At 48.4% G+C, this 17,644-nt stretch overlaps 9 non-coding genes and 1 pseudogene across 9 annotated transcripts; all 10 read left to right on the top strand.

Moving 5' to 3' along the window:
* The first annotated feature begins 17 nt into the window (after positions 1-17).
* LOC141226935 (U2 spliceosomal RNA) lies at positions 18-208 on the top strand. Its single transcript, XR_012294050.1, has one exon. It is a non-coding gene; the product is annotated as a U2 spliceosomal RNA (small nuclear RNA).
* Positions 209-1,323: 1,115 nt separating this feature from the next.
* On the top strand, positions 1,324-1,514 carry LOC141226978 (U2 spliceosomal RNA). Its single transcript, XR_012294091.1, has one exon. It is a non-coding gene; the product is annotated as a U2 spliceosomal RNA (small nuclear RNA).
* Positions 1,515-2,632: 1,118 nt separating this feature from the next.
* On the top strand, positions 2,633-2,823 carry LOC141226934 (U2 spliceosomal RNA). Its single transcript, XR_012294049.1, has one exon. It is a non-coding gene; the product is annotated as a U2 spliceosomal RNA (small nuclear RNA).
* Positions 2,824-3,938: 1,115 nt separating this feature from the next.
* Positions 3,939-4,129, top strand: LOC141226947 (U2 spliceosomal RNA). Its single transcript, XR_012294060.1, has one exon. It is a non-coding gene; the product is annotated as a U2 spliceosomal RNA (small nuclear RNA).
* A 1,996-nt stretch (positions 4,130-6,125) lies between these two features.
* Positions 6,126-6,311, top strand: LOC141227209 (U2 spliceosomal RNA). Its single transcript, XR_012294301.1, has one exon. It is a non-coding gene; the product is annotated as a U2 spliceosomal RNA (small nuclear RNA).
* Positions 6,312-8,312: 2,001 nt separating this feature from the next.
* LOC141227226 (U2 spliceosomal RNA) lies at positions 8,313-8,495 on the top strand. The gene has a single exon (XR_012294316.1). It is a non-coding gene; the product is annotated as a U2 spliceosomal RNA (small nuclear RNA).
* A 1,115-nt stretch (positions 8,496-9,610) lies between these two features.
* On the top strand, positions 9,611-9,801 carry LOC141227548 (U2 spliceosomal RNA). The gene has a single exon (XR_012294538.1). It is a non-coding gene; the product is annotated as a U2 spliceosomal RNA (small nuclear RNA).
* A 1,114-nt stretch (positions 9,802-10,915) lies between these two features.
* LOC141227088 (U2 spliceosomal RNA) lies at positions 10,916-11,106 on the top strand. Its single transcript, XR_012294197.1, has one exon. It is a non-coding gene; the product is annotated as a U2 spliceosomal RNA (small nuclear RNA).
* Positions 11,107-12,220: 1,114 nt separating this feature from the next.
* Positions 12,221-12,411, top strand: LOC141227547 (U2 spliceosomal RNA). The gene has a single exon (XR_012294537.1). It is a non-coding gene; the product is annotated as a U2 spliceosomal RNA (small nuclear RNA).
* Positions 12,412-13,526: 1,115 nt separating this feature from the next.
* LOC141227295 (U2 spliceosomal RNA) lies at positions 13,527-13,604 on the top strand (annotated as a pseudogene).
* The last annotated feature ends 4,040 nt before the right edge of the window (positions 13,605-17,644 follow it).

Below are 17,644 nucleotides of genomic sequence, written 5' to 3'. Positions count from 1 at the left end.
TGAAACCAATTCTGGTTATCGCTTCTCGGCCTTTTGGCTAAGATCAAGTGTAGTATCTGTTCTTATCAGTTTAATATCTGATACGTCCCCTATCTGGGGACCATATATTAAATGGATTTTTAGAGCAGGGAGATGGAAAAAGAGCTTGCTCTGTCCACTCCACGCATTGACCTGGTATTGCAGTATCTCCAGGACCGGTGCACCCCTTCTTTAATGCAGTTTCTAAAATCAGAAAGAATTGAATTCAATGTTTTTTGTTCATTTTGCTTGTTTGTCGGATTTTGGGATGGACTCTTTGGCTTTGCTTTTCTTCTCCTCATTGGATTTTTCATGTTCAAAGTTGCAGAAGCCAGATTACAAGCTCATTTTGGTTCAACTTCAGCAACTGTGCATTGCATTGCCATGTAATGTGATGCAATGCTATCTTTCTAGCTCTCCCTTTTTACTTCCTTTTGGATAAACAGACATATTAGGCAAGCATTTTGGAGCTTTCACCTAAATAACTACAGGTGGTGAGATAAGCTGCACAATATAATTGACCTTTCAGTATATTGTTGCACACACACCATCTATTTAGCAAATGCCCTTGTTATCAACAGCAGCCTTTTAAACTCACCTGAGCTAACAGGTATGTGCGCTGGTTACTCTGCTGCGCTTAAAATTTCTTTTTTGGTTTGCTACAATGCCTTTTCTGAAACGTTGTCTCCTTCTGCTGGAACACTGACTTCTTTCATTTAATGCCTGCAGACTATAAAAGAGAACCCAACCCAAAAAGTTTGGTTGATTAGTCTGTGGCATTCTGTTAAACTGTTGCTTATGGCGGTCTCTGTGAGCTTCTCAGCGACATTCAGCCAGCCAGGTATCCTGCCTGCAGTAGATGGAATGTGGCAATGGAACGCTGGCTGCGCGTGTCATAATAGGCTCTGAGCCTTTATATACCTGTGCACAGCAGCAGCCACCTTCAGTCTGCTGCTGGACAGCCAGCAGCAGCAGCAGCAGGAGAGGTATGTAATCAGGAGCCCTCCTGCTAAGGGTAGACAGCTGCTCGTTCCACCCCACCCCCCGCCTTAATTGGTTCTCCTCCCTTCCAACGGTGTTGAGGCGGGTGGGAACAGCAGGGGGTGAAGGTGCTGTGTTTAAAGAGGTGGAGTTATGCAGATCTAAAACGCGTGGATTGCAGCAGCAGCAAGCCGAAAAGTGCAGGCATGTAAGGGATCTAGAGGTTGACAACATGTCTTCTTAACGGGAGTCCAGGAGCTCATCTCCACAAATGGACTTTTCAGGATCCTTGGGTGGCTCCGTAGTTTGAAACCAATTCTGGTTATCGCTTCTCGGCCTTTTGGCTAAGATCAAGTGTAGTATCTGTTCTTATCAGTTTAATATCTGATACGTCCCCTATCTGGGGACCATATATTAAATGGATTTTTAGAGCAGGGAGATGGAAAAAGAGCTTGCTCTGTCCACTCCACGCATTGACCTGGTACTGCAGTATCTCCAGGACCGGTGCACCCCTTCTTTAATGCAGTTTCTAAAATCAGAAAGAATTGAATTCAATGTTTTTTGTTCATTTTGCTTGTTTGTCGGATTTTGGGATGGACTCTTTGGCTTTGCTTTTCTTCTCCTCATTGGATTTTTCATGTTCAAAGTTGCAGAAGCCAGATTACAAGCTCATTTTGGTTCAACTTCAGCAACTGTGCATTGCATTGCCATGTAATGTGATGCAATGCTATCTTTCTAGCTCTCCCTTTTTACTTCCTTTTGGATAAACAGACATATTAGGCAAGCATTTTGGAGCTTTCACCTAAATAACTACAGGTGGTGAGATAAGCTGCACAATATAATTGACCTTTCAGTATATTGTTGCACACACACCATCTATTTAGCAAATGCCCTTGTTATCAACAGCAGCCTTTTAAACTCACCTGAGCTAACAGGTATGTGCGCTGGTTACTCTTCTGCGCTTAAAATTTCTTTTTTGGTTTGCTACAATGCCTTTTCTGAAACGTTGTCTCCTTCTGCTGGAACACTGACTTCTTTCATTTAATGCCTGCAGACTATAAAAGAGAACCCAACCCAAAAAGTTTGGTTGATTAGTCTGTGGCATTCTGTTAAACTGTTGCTTATGGCGGTCTCTGTGAGCTTCTCAGCGACATTCAGCCAGCCAGGTATCCTGCCTGCAGTAGATGGAATGTGGCAATGGAACGCTGGCTGCACGTGTCATAATAGGCTCTGAGCCTTTATATACCTGTGCACAGCAGCAGCCACCTTCAGTCTGCTGCTGGACAGCCAGCAGCAGCAGCAGCAGGAGAGGTATGTAATCAGGAGCCCTCCTGCTAAGGGTAGACAGCTGCTCGTTCCACCCCACCCCCCGCCTTAATTGGTTCTCCTCCCTTCCAACGGTGTTGAGGCGGGTGGGAACAGCAGGGGGTGAAGGTGCTGTGTTTAAAGAGGTGGAGTTATGCAGATCTAAAACGCGTGGATTGCAGCAGCAGCAGCAAGCCGAAAAGTGCAGGCATGTAAGGGATCTAGAGGTTGACAACATGTCTTCTTAACGGGAGTCCAGGAGCTCATCTCCACAAATGGACTTTTCAGGATCCTTGGGTGGCTCCGTAGTTTGAAACCAATTCTGGTTATCGCTTCTCGGCCTTTTGGCTAAGATCAAGTGTAGTATCTGTTCTTATCAGTTTAATATCTGATACGTCCCCTATCTGGGGACCATATATTAAATGGATTTTTAGAGCAGGGAGATGGAAAAAGAGCTTGCTCTGTCCACTCCACGCATTGACCTGGTATTGCAGTATCTCCAGGACCGGTGCACCCCTTCTTTAATGCAGTTTCTAAAATCAGAAAGAATTGAATTCAATGTTTTTTGTTCATTTTGCTTGTTTGTCGGATTTTGGGATGGACTCTTTGGCTTTGCTTTTCTTCTCCTCATTGGATTTTTCATGTTCAAAGTTGCAGAAGCCAGATTACAAGCTCATTTTGGTTCAACTTCAGCAACTGTGCATTGCATTGCCATGTAATGTGATGCAATGCTATCTTTCTAGCTCTCCCTTTTTACTTCCTTTTGGATAAACAGACATATTAGGCAAGCATTTTGGAGCTTTCACCTAAATAACTACAGGTGGTGAGATAAGCTGCACAATATAATTGACCTTTCAGTATATTGTTGCACACACACCATCTATTTAGCAAATGCCCTTGTTATCAACAGCAGCCTTTTAAACTCACCTGAGCTAACAGGTATGTGCGCTGGTTACTCTGCTGCGCTTAAAATTTCTTTTTTGGTTTGCTACAATGCCTTTTCTGAAACGTTGTCTCCTTCTGCTGGAACACTGACTTCTTTCATTTAATGCCTGCAGACTATAAAAGAGAACCCAACCCAAAAAGTTTGGTTGATTAGTCTGTGGCATTCTGTTAAACTGTTGCTTATGGCGGTCTCTGTGAGCTTCTCAGCGACATTCAGCCAGCCAGGTATCCTGCCTGCAGTAGATGGAATGTGGCAATGGAACGCTGGCTGCGCGTGTCATAATAGGCTCTGAGCCTTTATATACCTGTGCACAGCAGCAGCCACCTTCAGTCTGCTGCTGGACAGCCAGCAGCAGCAGCAGCAGGAGAGGTATGTAATCAGGAGCCCTCCTGCTAAGGGTAGACAGCTGCTCGTTCCACCCCACCCCCCGCCTTAATTGGTTCTCCTCCCTTCCAACGGTGTTGAGGCGGGTGGGAACAGCAGGGGGTGAAGGTGCTGTGTTTAAAGAGGTGGAGTTATGCAGATCTAAAACGCGTGGATTGCAGCAGCAGCAAGCCGAAAAGTGCAGGCATGTAAGGGATCTAGAGGTTGACAACATGTCTTCTTAACGGGAGTCCAGGAGCTCATCTCCACAAATGGACTTTTCAGGATCCTTGGGTGGCTCCGTAGTTTGAAACCAATTCTGGTTATTGCTTCTCGGCCTTTTGGCTAAGATCAAGTGTAGTATCTGTTCTTATCAGTTTAATATCTGATACGTCCCCTATCTGGGGACCATATATTAAATGGATTTTTAGAACAGGGAGATGGAAAAAGAGCTTGCTCTGTCCACTCCACGCATTGACCTGGTATTGCAGTATCTCCAGGACCGGTGCACCCCTTCTTTAATGCAGTTTCTAAAATCAGAAAGAATTGAATTCAATGTTTTTTGTTCATTTTGCTTGTTTGTCGGATTTTGGGATGGACTCTTTGGCTTTGCTTTTCTTCTCCTCATTGGATTTTTCATGTTCAAAGTTGCAGAAGCCAGATTACAAGCTCATTTTGGTTCAACTTCAGCAACTGTGCATTGCATTGCCATGTAATGTGATGCAATGCTATCTTTCTAGCTCTCCCTTTTTACTTCCTTTTGGATAAACAGACATATTAGGCAAGCATTTTGGAGCTTTCACCTAAATAACTACAGGTGGTGAGATAAGCTGCACAATATAATTGACCTTTCAGTATATTGTTGCACACACACCATCTATTTAGCAAATGCCCTTGTTATCAACAGCAGCCTTTTAAACTCACCTGAGCTAACAGGTATGTGCGCTGGTTACTCTGCTGCCACTAAAATTTCTTTTTTGGTTTGCTACAATGCCTTTTCTGAAACGTTGTCTCCTTCTGCTGGAACACTGACTTCTTTCATTTAATGCCTGCAGACTATAAAAGAGAACCCAACCCAAAAAGTTTGGTTGATTAGTCTGTGGCATTCTGTTAAACTGTTGCTTATGGCGGTCTCTGTGAGCTTCTCAGCGACATTCAGCCAGCCAGGTATCCTGCCTGCAGTAGATGGAATGTGGCAATGGAACGCTGGCTGCACGTGTCATAATAGGCTCTGAGCCTTTATATACCTGTGCACAGCAGCAGCCACCTTCAGTCTGCTGCTGGACAGCCAGCAGCAGCAGCAGCAGGAGAGGTATGTAATCAGGAGCCCTCCTGCTAAGGGTAGACAGCTGCTCGTTCCACCCCACCCCCCGCCTTAATTGGTTCTCCTCCCTTCCAACGGTGTTGAGGCGGGTGGGAACAGCAGGGGGTGAAGGTGCTGTGTTTAAAGAGGTGGAGTTATGCAGATCTAAAACGCGTGGATTGCAGCAGCAGCAAGCCAAAAAGTGCAGGCATGTAAGGGATCTAGAGGTTGACAACATGTCTTCTTAACGGGAGTCCAGGAGCTCATCTCCACAAATGGACTTTTCAGGATCCTTGGGTGGCTCCGTAGTTTGAAACCAATTCTGGTTATCGCTTCTCGGCCGTTTGGCTAAGATCAAGTGTAGTATCTTTCGAAAAGGCTGTTTTGGATGTTGGCCGCCCTAGTAGATTGATACATTATGCACACTGGGGTTTAGGCGCTTGTTAGTACGCCAGGTGGCTAATATAGTCATCTGGTGGAAAGCATGGCCCCCCAGGATCGACGCCATTGGGCCGGGGAAGATCGAAAGCCCGAAGTGTGAAGTGCCCCAGGAGTGGTGACCCTGGGGTGCCTTAACTCACTGGGATTGGGAACCCCACTTGAGTTTATGGCACATTTGCACAAGCACTTCAAATTTTCTTTCTTCGCACACACCCTTATTCCGGGCCTTCTGGCCTTAGGATGGGGAATTTTTCAATTCCCGGTCGAAGGTCCGGGCAGTATTATACTGTGAAACCTTCACTATTTATTTAATTTCTTTGTCACTGTGTGTCCACTTATTCACGTGTGTCACGTCCTACTAGGATTTTGTTGGGATGCGGTTCCCTTACGGGTTCCTCTCTTGGCAGGTCTAGGGGGGGAGTGTGTGGCCATCAGGTTCCGCTCCCCCCTGAACCCCCCTGGCTCTCCTCTTTCGGGAGGAGAGCGTTGTTGGCTCCCCTCTTCTGGGAGGGGAGCACAGTCTTTGGCTCCCAGTGCCTTGCTCGGGTGAGAACTCGGGCAGGTGCTGGGGGTAAGATTGGGTCGCCTCTGGCTTCGGCTGGAGGTGGCTTTTTGTCCCTGTTCCTCGCTGTGGCCTTTTGGCTCGGAGGGACGGGGAATGGTTTGGGGGACCCTTCTCCTTTTGGAGAGGGTTTCAAGAAGACCAGCATCCTAGTGCACTTTTTTTGTGGCACTTGTCACTTTTTTAAGCGCACTCGGGTTTTGTACACGAATTCGGGCTTTCGATAAAAAAAAAAAAAATCTGTTCTTATCAGTTTAATATCTGATACGTCCCCTATCTGGGGACCATATATTAAATGGATTTTTAGAACAGGGAGATGGAAAAAGAGCTTGCTCTGTCCACTCCACGCATTGACCTGGTATTGCAGTATCTCCAGGACCGGTGCACCCCTTCTTTAATGCAGTTTCTAAAATCAGAAAGAATTGAATTCAATGTTTTTTGTTCATTTTGCTTGTTTGTCGGATTTTGGGATGGACTCTTTGGCTTTGCTTTTCTTCTCCTCATTGGATTTTTCATGTTCAAAGTTGCAGAAGCCAGATTACAAGCTCATTTTGGTTCAACTTCAGCAACTGTGCATTGCATTGCCATGTAATGTGATGCAATGCTATCTTTCTAGCTCTCCCTTTTTACTTCCTTTTGGATAAACAGACATATTAGGCAAGCATTTTGGAGCTTTCACCTAAATAACTACAGGTGGTGAGATAAGCTGCACAATATAATTGACCTTTCAGTATATTGTTGCACACACACCATCTATTTAGCAAATGCCCTTGTTATCAACAGCAGCCTTTTAAACTCACCTGAGCTAACAGGTATGTGCGCTGGTTACTCTGCTGCGCTTAAAATTTCTTTTTTGGTTTGCTACAATGCCTTTTCTGAAACGTTGTCTCCTTCTGCTGGAACACTGACTTCTTTCATTTAATGCCTGCAGACTATAAAAGAGAACCCAACCCAAAAAGTTTGGTTGATTAGTCTGTGGCATTCTGTTAAACTGTTGCTTATGGCGGTCTCTGTGAGCTTCTCAGCGACATTCAGCCAGCCAGGTATCCTGCCTGCAGTAGATGGAATGTGGCAATGGAACGCTGGCTGCGCGTGTCATAATAGGCTCTGAGCCTTTATATACCTGTGCACAGCAGCAGCCACCTTCAGTCTGCTGCTGGACAGCCAGCAGCAGCAGCAGCAGGAGAGGTATGTAATCAGGAGCCCTCCTGCTAAGGGTAGACAGCTGCTCGTTCCACCCCACCCCCCGCCTTAATTGGTTCTCCTCCCTTCCAACGGTGTTGAGGCGGGTGGGAACAGCAGGGGGTGAAGGTGCTGTGTTTAAAGAGGTGGAGTTATGCAGATCTAAAACGCGTGGATTGCAGCAGCAGCAAGCCGAAAAGTGCAGGCATGTAAGGGATCTAGAGGTTGACAACATGTCTTCTTAACGGGAGTCCAGGAGCTCATCTCCACAAATGGACTTTTCAGGATCCTTGGGTGGCTCCGTAGTTTGAAACCAATTCTGGTTATCGCTTCTCGGCCTTTTGGTTAAGATCAAGTGTAGTATCTTTCGAAAAGGCGGTTTTGGATGTTGGCCGCCCTAGTAGATTGATACATTATGCACACTGGGGTTTAGGCGCTTGTTAGTACGCCAGGTGGCTAATATAGTCATCTGGTGGAAAGCATGGCCCCCCAGGATCGACGCCATTGGGCCGGGGAAGATCGAAAGCCCGAAGTGTGAAGTGCCCCAGGAATGGTGACCCTGGGGTGCCTTAACTCACTGGGATTGGGAACCCCACTTGAGTTTATGGCACATTTGCACAAGCACTTCAAATTTTCTTTCTTCGCACACACCCTTATTCCGGGCCTTCTGGCCTTAGGATGGGGAATTTTTCAATTCCCGGTCGAAGGTCCGGGCAGTATTATACTGTGAAACCTTCACTATTTATTTAATTTCTTTGTCACTGTGTGTCCACTTATTCACGTGTGTCACGTCCTACTAGGATTTTGTCGGGATGCGGTTCCCTTACGGGTTCCTCTCTTGGCAGGTCTAGGGGGGGAGTGTGTGGCCATCAGGTTCCGCTCCCCCCTGAACCCCCCTGGCTCTCCTCTTTCGGGAGGAGAGCGTTGTTGGCTCCCCTCTTCCGGGAGGGGAGCACAGTCTTTGGCTCCCAGTGCCTTGCTCGGGTGAGAACTCGGGCAGGTGCTGGGGGTAAGATTGGGTCGCCTCTGGCTTCGGCTGGAGGTGGCTTTTTGTCCCTGTTCCTCGCTGTGGCCTTTTGGCTCGGAGGGACGGGGAATGGTTTGGGGGACCCTTCTCCTTTTGGAGAGGGTTTCAAGAAGACCAGCATCCTAGTGCACTTTTTTTGTGGCACTTGTCACTTTTTTAAGCGCACTCGGGTTTTGTACACGAATTCGGGCTTTCGATAAAAAAAAAAAAAAAATCTGTTCTTATCAGTTTAATATCTGATACGTCCCCTATCTGGGGACCATATATTAAATGGATTTTTAGAACAGGGAGATGGAAAAAGAGCTTGCTCTGTCCACTCCACGCATTGACCTGGTATTGCAGTATCTCCAGGACCGGTGCACCCCTTCTTTAATGCAGTTTCTAAAATCAGAAAGAATTGAATTCAATGTTTTTTGTTCATTTTGCTTGTTTGTCGGATTTTGGGATGGACTCTTTGGCTTTGCTTTTCTTCTCCTCATTGGATTTTTCATGTTCAAAGTTGCAGAAGCCAGATTACAAGCTCATTTTGGTTCAACTTCAGCAACTGTGCATTGCATTGCCATGTAATGTGATGCAATGCTATCTTTCTAGCTCTCCCTTTTTACTTCCTTTTGGATAAACAGACATATTAGGCAAGCATTTTGGAGCTTTCACCTAAATAACTACAGGTGGTGAGATAAGCTGCACAATATAATTGACCTTTCAGTATATTGTTGCACACACACCATCTATTTAGCAAATGCCCTTGTTATCAACAGCAGCCTTTTAAACTCACCTGAGCTAACAGGTATGTGCGCTGGTTACTCTGCTGCGCTTAAAATTTCTTTTTTGGTTTGCTACAATGCCTTTTCTGAAACGTTGTCTCCTTCTGCTGGAACACTGACTTCTTTCATTTAATGCCTGCAGACTATAAAAGAGAACCCAACCCAAAAAGTTTGGTTGATTAGTCTGTGGCATTCTGTTAAACTGTTGCTTATGGCGGTCTCTGTGAGCTTCTCAGCGACATTCAGCCAGCCAGGTATCCTGCCTGCAGTAGATGGAATGTGGCAATGGAACGCTGGCTGCGCGTGTCATAATAGGCTCTGAGCCTTTATATACCTGTGCACAGCAGCAGCCACCTTCAGTCTGCTGCTGGACAGCCAGCAGCAGCAGCAGCAGGAGAGGTATGTAATCAGGAGCCCTCCTGCTAAGGGTAGACAGCTGCTCGTTCCACCCCACCCCCCGCCTTAATTGGTTCTCCTCCCTTCCAACGGTGTTGAGGCGGGTGGGAACAGCAGGGGGTGAAGGTGCTGTGTTTAAAGAGGTGGAGTTATGCAGATCTAAAACGCGTGGATTGCAGCAGCAGCAAGCCGAAAAGTGCAGGCATGTAAGGGATCTAGAGGTTGACAACATGTCTTCTTAACGGGAGTCCAGGAGCTCATCTCCACAAATGGACTTTTCAGGATCCTTGGGTGGCTCCGTAGTTTGAAACCAATTCTGGTTATCGCTTCTCGGCCTTTTGGCTAAGATCAAGTGTAGTATCTGTTCTTATCAGTTTAATATCTGATACGTCCCCTATCTGGGGACCATATATTAAATGGATTTTTAGAACAGGGAGATGGAAAAAGAGCTTGCTCTGTCCACTCCACGCATTGACCTGGTATTGCAGTATCTCCAGGACCGGTGCACCCCTTCTTTAATGCAGTTTCTAAAATCAGAAAGAATTGAATTCAATGTTTTTTGTTCATTTTGCTTGTTTGTCGGATTTTGGGATGGACTCTTTGGCTTTGCTTTTCTTCTCCTCATTGGATTTTTCATGTTCAAAGTTGCAGAAGCCAGATTACAAGCTCATTTTGGTTCAACTTCAGCAACTGTGCATTGCATTGCCATGTAATGTGATGCAATGCTATCTTTCTAGCTCTCCCTTTTTACTTCCTTTTGGATAAACAGACATATTAGGCAAGCATTTTGGAGCTTTCACCTAAATAACTACAGGTGTGAGATAAGCTGCACAATATAATTGACCTTTCAGTATATTGTTGCACACACACCATCTATTTAGCAAATGCCCTTGTTATCAACAGCAGCCTTTTAAACTCACCTGAGCTAACAGGTATGTGCGCTGGTTACTCTGCTGCGCTTAAAATTTCTTTTTTGGTTTGCTACAATGCCTTTTCTGAAACGTTGTCTCCCTCTGCTGGAACACTGACTTCTTTCATTTAATGCCTGCAGACTATAAAAGAGAACCCAACCCAAAAAGTTTGGTTGATTAGTCTGTGGCATTCTGTTAAACTGTTGCTTATGGCGGTCTCTGTGAGCTTCTCAGCGACATTCAGCCAGCCAGGTATCCTGCCTGCAGTAGATGGAATGTGGCAATGGAACGCTGGCTGCGCGTGTCATAATAGGCTCTGAGCCTTTATATACCTGTGCACAGCAGCAGCCACCTTCAGTCTGCTGCTGGACAGCCAGCAGCAGCAGCAGCAGGAGAGGTATGTAATCAGGAGCCCTCCTGCTAAGGGTAGACAGCTGCTCGTTCCACCCCACCCCCCGCCTTAATTGGTTCTCCTCCCTTCCAACGGTGTTGAGGCGGGTGGGAACAGCAGGGGGTGAAGGTGCTGTGTTTAAAGAGGTGGAGTTATGCAGATCTAAAACGCGTGGATTGCAGCAGCAGCAAGCCGAAAAGTGCAGGCATGTAAGGGATCTAGAGGTTGACAACATGTCTTCTTAACGGGAGTCCAGGAGCTCATCTCCACAAATGGACTTTTCAGGATCCTTGGGTGGCTCCGTAGTTTGAAACCAATTCTGGTTATCGCTTCTCGGCCTTTTGGCGAAGATCAAGTGTAGTATCTGTTCTTATCAGTTTAATATCTGATACGTCCCCTATCTGGGGACCATATATTAAATGGATTTTTAGAACAGGGAGATGGAAAAAGAGCTTGCTCTGTCCACTCCACGCATTGACCTGGTATTGCAGTATCTCCAGGACCGGTGCACCCCTTCTTTAATGCAGTTTCTAAAATCAGAAAGAATTGAATTCAATGTTTTTTGTTCATTTTGCTTGTTTGTCGGATTTTGGGATGGACTCTTTGGCTTTGCTTTTCTTCTCCTCATTGGATTTTTCATGTTCAAAGTTGCAGAAGCCAGATTACAAGCTCATTTTGGTTCAACTTCAGCAACTGTGCATTGCATTGCCATGTAATGTGATGCAATGCTATCTTTCTAGCTCTCCCTTTTTACTTCCTTTTGGATAAACAGACATATTAGGCAAGCATTTTGGAGCTTTCACCTAAATAACTACAGGTGTGAGATAAGCTGCACAATATAATTGACCTTTCAGTATATTGTTGCACACACACCATCTATTTAGCAAATGCCCTTGTTATCAACAGCAGCCTTTTAAACTCACCTGAGCTAACAGGTATGTGCGCTGGTTACTCTGCTGCGCTTAAAATTTCTTTTTTGGTTTGCTACAATGCCTTTTCTGAAACGTTGTCTCCCTCTGCTGGAACACTGACTTCTTTCATTTAATGCCTGCAGACTATAAAAGAGAACCCAACCCAAAAAGTTTGGTTGATTAGTCTGTGGCATTCTGTTAAACTGTTGCTTATGGCGGTCTCTGTGAGCTTCTCAGCGACATTCAGCCAGCCAGGTATCCTGCCTGCAGTAGATGGAATGTGGCAATGGAACGCTGGCTGCGCGTGTCATAATAGGCTCTGAGCCTTTATATACCTGTGCACAGCAGCAGCCACCTTCAGTCTGCTGCTGGACAGCCAGCAGCAGCAGCAGCAGGAGAGGTATGTAATCAGGAGCCCTCCTGCTAAGGGTAGACAGCTGCTCGTTCCACCCCACCCCCCGCCTTAATTGGTTCTCCTCCCTTCCAACGGTGTTGAGGCGGGTGGGAACAGCAGGGGGTGAAGGTGCTGTGTTTAAAGAGGTGGAGTTATGCAGATCTAAAACGCGTGGATTGCAGCAGCAGCAAGCCGAAAAGTGCAGGCATGTAAGGGATCTAGAGGTTGACAACATGTCTTCTTAACGGGAGTCCAGGAGCTCATCTCCACAAATGGACTTTTCAGGATCCTTGGGTGGCTCCGTAGTTTGAAACCAATTCTGGTTATCGCTTCTCGGCCTTTTGGCTAAGATCAAGTGTAGTATCTGTTCTTATCAGTTTAATATCTGATACGTCCCCTATCTGGGGACCATATATTAAATGGATTTTTAGAACAGGGAGATGGAAAAAGAGCTTGCTCTGTCCACTCCACGCATTGACCTGGTATTGCAGTATCTCCAGGACCGGTGCACCCCTTCTTTAATGCAGTTTCTAAAATCAGAAAGAATTGAATTCAATGTTTTTTGTTCATTTTGCTTGTTTGTCGGATTTTGGGATGGACTCTTTGGCTTTGCTTTTCTTCTCCTCATTGGATTTTTCATGTTCAAAGTTGCAGAAGCCAGATTACAAGCTCATTTTGGTTCAACTTCAGCAACTGTGCATTGCATTGCCATGTAATGTGATGCAATGCTATCTTTCTAGCTCTCCCTTTTTACTTCCTTTTGGATAAACAGACATATTAGGCAAGCATTTTGGAGCTTTCACCTAAATAACTACAGGTGGTGAGATAAGCTGCACAATATAATTGACCTTTCAGTATATTGTTGCACACACACCATCTATTTAGCAAATGCCCTTGTTATCAACAGCAGCCTTTTAAACTCACCTGAGCTAACAGGTATGTGCGCTGGTTACTCTGCTGCGCTTAAAATTTCTTTTTTGGTTTGCTACAATGCCTTTTCTGAAACGTTGTCTCCTTCTGCTGGAACACTGACTTCTTTCATTTAATGCCTGCAGACTATAAAAGAGAACCCAACCCAAAAAGTTTGGTTGATTAGTCTGTGGCATTCTGTTAAACTGTTGCTTATGGCGGTCTCTGTGAGCTTCTCAGCGACATTCAGCCAGCCAGGTATCCTGCCTGCAGTAGATGGAATGTGGCAATGGAACGCTGGCTGCGCGTGTCATAATAGGCTCTGAGCCTTTATATACCTGTGCACAGCAGCAGCCACCTTCAGTCTGCTGCTGGACAGCCAGCAGCAGCAGCAGCAGGAGAGGTATGTAATCAGGAGCCCTCCTGCTAAGGGTAGACAGCTGCTCGTTCCACCCCACCCCCCGCCTTAATTGGTTCTCCTCCCTTCCAACGGTGTTGAGGCGGGTGGGAACAGCAGGGGGTGAAGGTGCTGTGTTTAAAGAGGTGGAGTTATGCAGATCTAAAACGCGTGGATTGCAGCAGCAGCAAGCCGAAAAGTGCAGGCATGTAAGGGATCTAGAGGTTGACAACATGTCTTCTTAACGGGAGTCCAGGAGCTCATCTCCACAAATGGACTTTTCAGGATCCTTGGGTGGCTCCGTAGTTTGAAACCAATTCTGGTTATCGCTTCTCGGCCTTTTGGCTAAGATCAAGTGTAGTATCTGTTCTTTTAAGAACACAAGAGCTACGATCTACACTTGACGAGAGCGATCGAACTCGGAAGGAGAAGAGCTTCGGAGCCCAGCTGACATCAGAGAACGAAGGCGGATATCGGTGGGAGGAAGAAGCTCTAAAGAATCCAGAAGAAGACGAAGACTCGGAGAAGAATCGGGCTGTCCTGTGGAATCTTCGAGGAAGAAAATCATCGTGACAAAGACCTTTCGGGGAATTTGTCCAGAACACGACGGGAGAAGAATCTGCATAGCTCCACCCATTCCGGGAAGAGTTCCAGATCCAGCTCCAAGAAGTAACTGCAGGAGGAAAGCCATGGCAAGCGCTGCGAGGAAGGCCGAAAAGAAGAGCCTGGAGCTGGGGACAGCCAGGAGGGCCCAGCCAGGAGCCGATTCTGACCCCAAGGACTCTGCCTCCACGACTGGCCAGCAGAAGGGACCCCAGAAGCCCCGCCACGAAGCTCCAGCCCTGGAGCCATGGATGCGGCAGACGGTGGCCCTGAAGCTGAAGGAAGTGGATGGGAGGGTGCCGGACATGTCCTCGGACGTGTTCTGCCAGAAGATGCTGCTGGATCGAGGCTTCTCCAGGTCGGACACCCTCAGCATCCAGACCTTCTTGACGGGGATCTTCTTCGTCACCTTCGCCACTGTGAACACCTGCAGGAGGTTCTGGGAAATGGTAAGCGCAAAAGGACCGGATAATTCTTTCTCTGCCTTTACAGGTAGCTGCCCTATCCAGAGGGATGAAAGGAGGATCACGGTCTCCATGCGCAACCCGCACACCCCAGGCCAAGACATCTGTACCTTCCTGAGACGCTTCTGTTTGGTTGTGAAGGAACCCTCTCACATCCTGAATGGACTCGGCTTCTGGACAGGTAAGTGGTCGGTGACCGTTAGACTTCACAGGGACCTGGCGTACTCAGACGGACTTCGGCACCTGCCCCCGACATTCTCCCTGGGCAACTCCTACGGCCTCATCTATTACCCGGACATGCCGCGGAACTGCAGGAGATGCGGCAAGAACGGCCACGAGATGAAGGACTGCAAGGAGGATGCCTGCAGGATTTGTCGAGTGACGGGACACAGCTCGAAGGACTGCCCGAAGAAGACGTCCTGCAACCTGTGTGGGCTGGCGGCTCATCTGTACAAGGATTGCCCCAGGCGTGAGAGATCCTGGGCATCGGTGGTTGCGACGACCCCAGCTACGGAGGACAAGGCCCCGACGACCAGGCCTGTGAAAGTCAAGGACGCGACGACCAAGGCCCCAGCGGCCAAGGCCGAGACGACCAAGGCCAAAGCGGTCAAGGAGTCGGTGGCCAAAGCCCCAGCGACGGTCCCAGCAGCTCCGAAGCAGAAGAAAAAGTCAAAGGAGGGTAAGAGTTCTGTCACCCCTCTCTCGATCCCTCCCCCTGCCACCCCCGTCCAATCCCCCCCCACCCCGGCCACCCCTGCTGAGGATTCCACTTCCTCTTCCTCCTTCCCCTACTCCTCAGCAGGTGTCCTTTCCCCTGCCCCGGCAGCCACTCTCCCTCCCCAGACCATGGTAGCGGTGGAATTAACCTTTCCTCCACCCGCCGCTATCTATTCCGAGGAGGATTTTCCCCTTCTTGTCTCCCCAGTTCCAACCCGGGGAAAGAGGAAGGTGGAGGACAGCCCTGCTACTGAATCCTCCAAAAAGAAGATTCTGGATTTCGTAGGCGAAAAGGAGGATACCCTCCCTGAGCCAGAAGAGATGGAGCACATGGTTGAGACCCTGGTGGCCGAGCCAGAAGAGGAGGAACTGGTGGTCGCCGAGATTGAGGCCGCGCTGCTTGACCAGATGGAGGAAGAGGGCCTGCTGGTGATCCCGTCACCAGCAGTCAACACCGACGAGGGACCACCCGACCGGAGTGGTAACTAAGGTGTATTGCCTGCGCTAACTTTTTCTTTTTTCCCTACATGATGGCTAATATTAACTTATTTTCCATTAATGTCAGGAGCATCAAGGACAAGTTCAGACGTCAGACTATTTATGCCTTCCTTACTTCCCAGTTGTGTGATGTTTATATGTTGCAGGAATGTTCCCTTCCCTCCTCTAGGTCCTTCAAACATCTGGCCAGGGAGTGGTCCCACGGTCCATCCTACTGGTCCGGTGGGGGTGACTGCAAGTCTGCGGGGGTCGCAATTCTGATCAGGGGGGGCGCATTCACGCTTGAGTCCGTCCAGGAGCTCATCTGCGGCAGGGCTCTTGTTGTAGATGGCAACTGGGCGGGACAACCTGTCAGGTTCATCAACGTGTATGCGTCCCCACTGAAGAATGAGCGTTTGGAGCTTTTCCAGACCCTGCGGCTTCAGCTTGCCACCACCAGGACCTTAGTGATGGCCGGGGATTTCAACTGCCCCATCGAGGAGGACGGTCGTAGTTCTGGCACATCTGCCAAGTTGGACATCACGTCCAAGCTGCTCATCGAGATGGTAACCGAGGCCTCTCTTCAGGACGTGGTGGGCTCCATGGGGAGAGGCTCCACGAACTATTCGTGGAGCCGACCCGATGGCTCACTCCGCTCCAGGATTGACTTTGTGTTCACCTCTCGGGCAGTCAGGCAGAGTAGGCACTCGATGGTCTCCTGCTTCTTCTCCGACCACAGAGCCATTCACTTACAAGGTGTCCTCGGCGACGGTTTTCCGTCCGGCCCCGGCTCCTGGAAGCTGAATTGTGCTCTGCTGGCTCAGGATGAAGTCGTGGAGGAGCTGAGAGCAGCCTACGCAATGTGGCAGTCCTACAAGGGTAGCTTCCAAACAGTCTCTGATTGGTGGGAATATGTTAAACTTGAGTTTCGCTGTTTCTTTCAGGCCAAGGGTCGACAACAGGAGTGTGAGAAGAGGAGGGACTTCAGAGGGCTGCAGCGCGAGCTGCGGTCGCTGCAGGACCTTCTTCACTGCGGCTGGGACGTGAGGGAGGAGCTGGAGGAGACCAAGAAGAGCCTGAAAAGGCACTTTGAGGAGGAGTCCAAGCGAATCATCTTCCGTTCCAAAGTGGAGAATCTGGAGAAGGGTGAGAAATGTAACTCATTCTTTTTCAGGAAACTTCATGCCGGTCACACGCCCCTGAACGAGCTGCGAGACGAGAGCGGAAACATGCGACGTGGGAAGGAGGACGTGATGAGGGTCGTCAGCGACTTCTACAGCGAACTCTACTCCCACAAGACTACCGACCCCGACGCTGCTGATAAGTTCCTGTCAGGTATCACTAACCATCTTGATCCTGCAGGCACGGCAGCCTTGGACAAACCTCTGATGGTGGGCGAATTGCTCTCTGCCGCTAAATCCTTTAGGACCGGCAGGACCCCGGGCAGTGATGGTCTTCCAGCGGAGCTCTATGTAGCGCTGGGAGACCTCATCTGTCCGGACCTGTTGGACCTGTACGAGGAGATGGTGGTGGAGGGTAGAATGCCTCCATCTTTGAGGGAAGGAATGGTCACGATCCTGTACAAGCGGAAGGGAGAGAGGTGCGACCTGAGGAATTGGCGTCCCATCACTCTGCTCAACGTGGACTACAAGATCCTGGCCAAGACGATGGCGACACGACTTAAGACGGTCATCGGACGGATCATCCACCCGGACCAGACCTGCGGCATCCCTGGACGTCGCATCGCAGACAGCCTCGCTCTCGTGCGGGACACGGTCGAGTACATCAAGGTCCGCCGCGCACACGCGGCCCTGGTCTCCTTGGATCAGGAGAAGGCCTTCGACCGGGTTTCCCACGAGTTCATGGGCCGAGCTCTGCACCGGTTAGGTTTGGGTAACATGTTTTGTTCGTATGTCCGTCTGATGTATTTTGATATCCACAGCTCGGTGTTGGTGAACGGCTGGAAGACTGACCCCTTCCCTGTCCTCTCTGGGGTCAGACAAGGCTGCCCTCTATCACCTCTTCTTTTTGTTTGTGTTATAGAACTCTTCGCAGAGGCTATCCGGCAGAATGGAGAGATCAGAGGGATCACCGCACCGGGTCCGGGACGACATGAGGTCAAGTGCTCGCTCTACATGGACGACGTCACCGTCTTCTGCGCTGATCGTGGTTCAGTCGACGC

The sequence above is a fragment of the Phyllobates terribilis genome, unplaced genomic scaffold (assembly GCF_046119375.1).
Source record: "Phyllobates terribilis strain yellow unplaced genomic scaffold, ASM4611937v1 Scaffold_416__1_contigs__length_1633014, whole genome shotgun sequence".
Taxonomy (NCBI): Eukaryota; Metazoa; Chordata; class Amphibia; order Anura; family Dendrobatidae; genus Phyllobates; species Phyllobates terribilis.
This window is presented reverse-complemented; position numbering and strand designations above follow the sequence as displayed.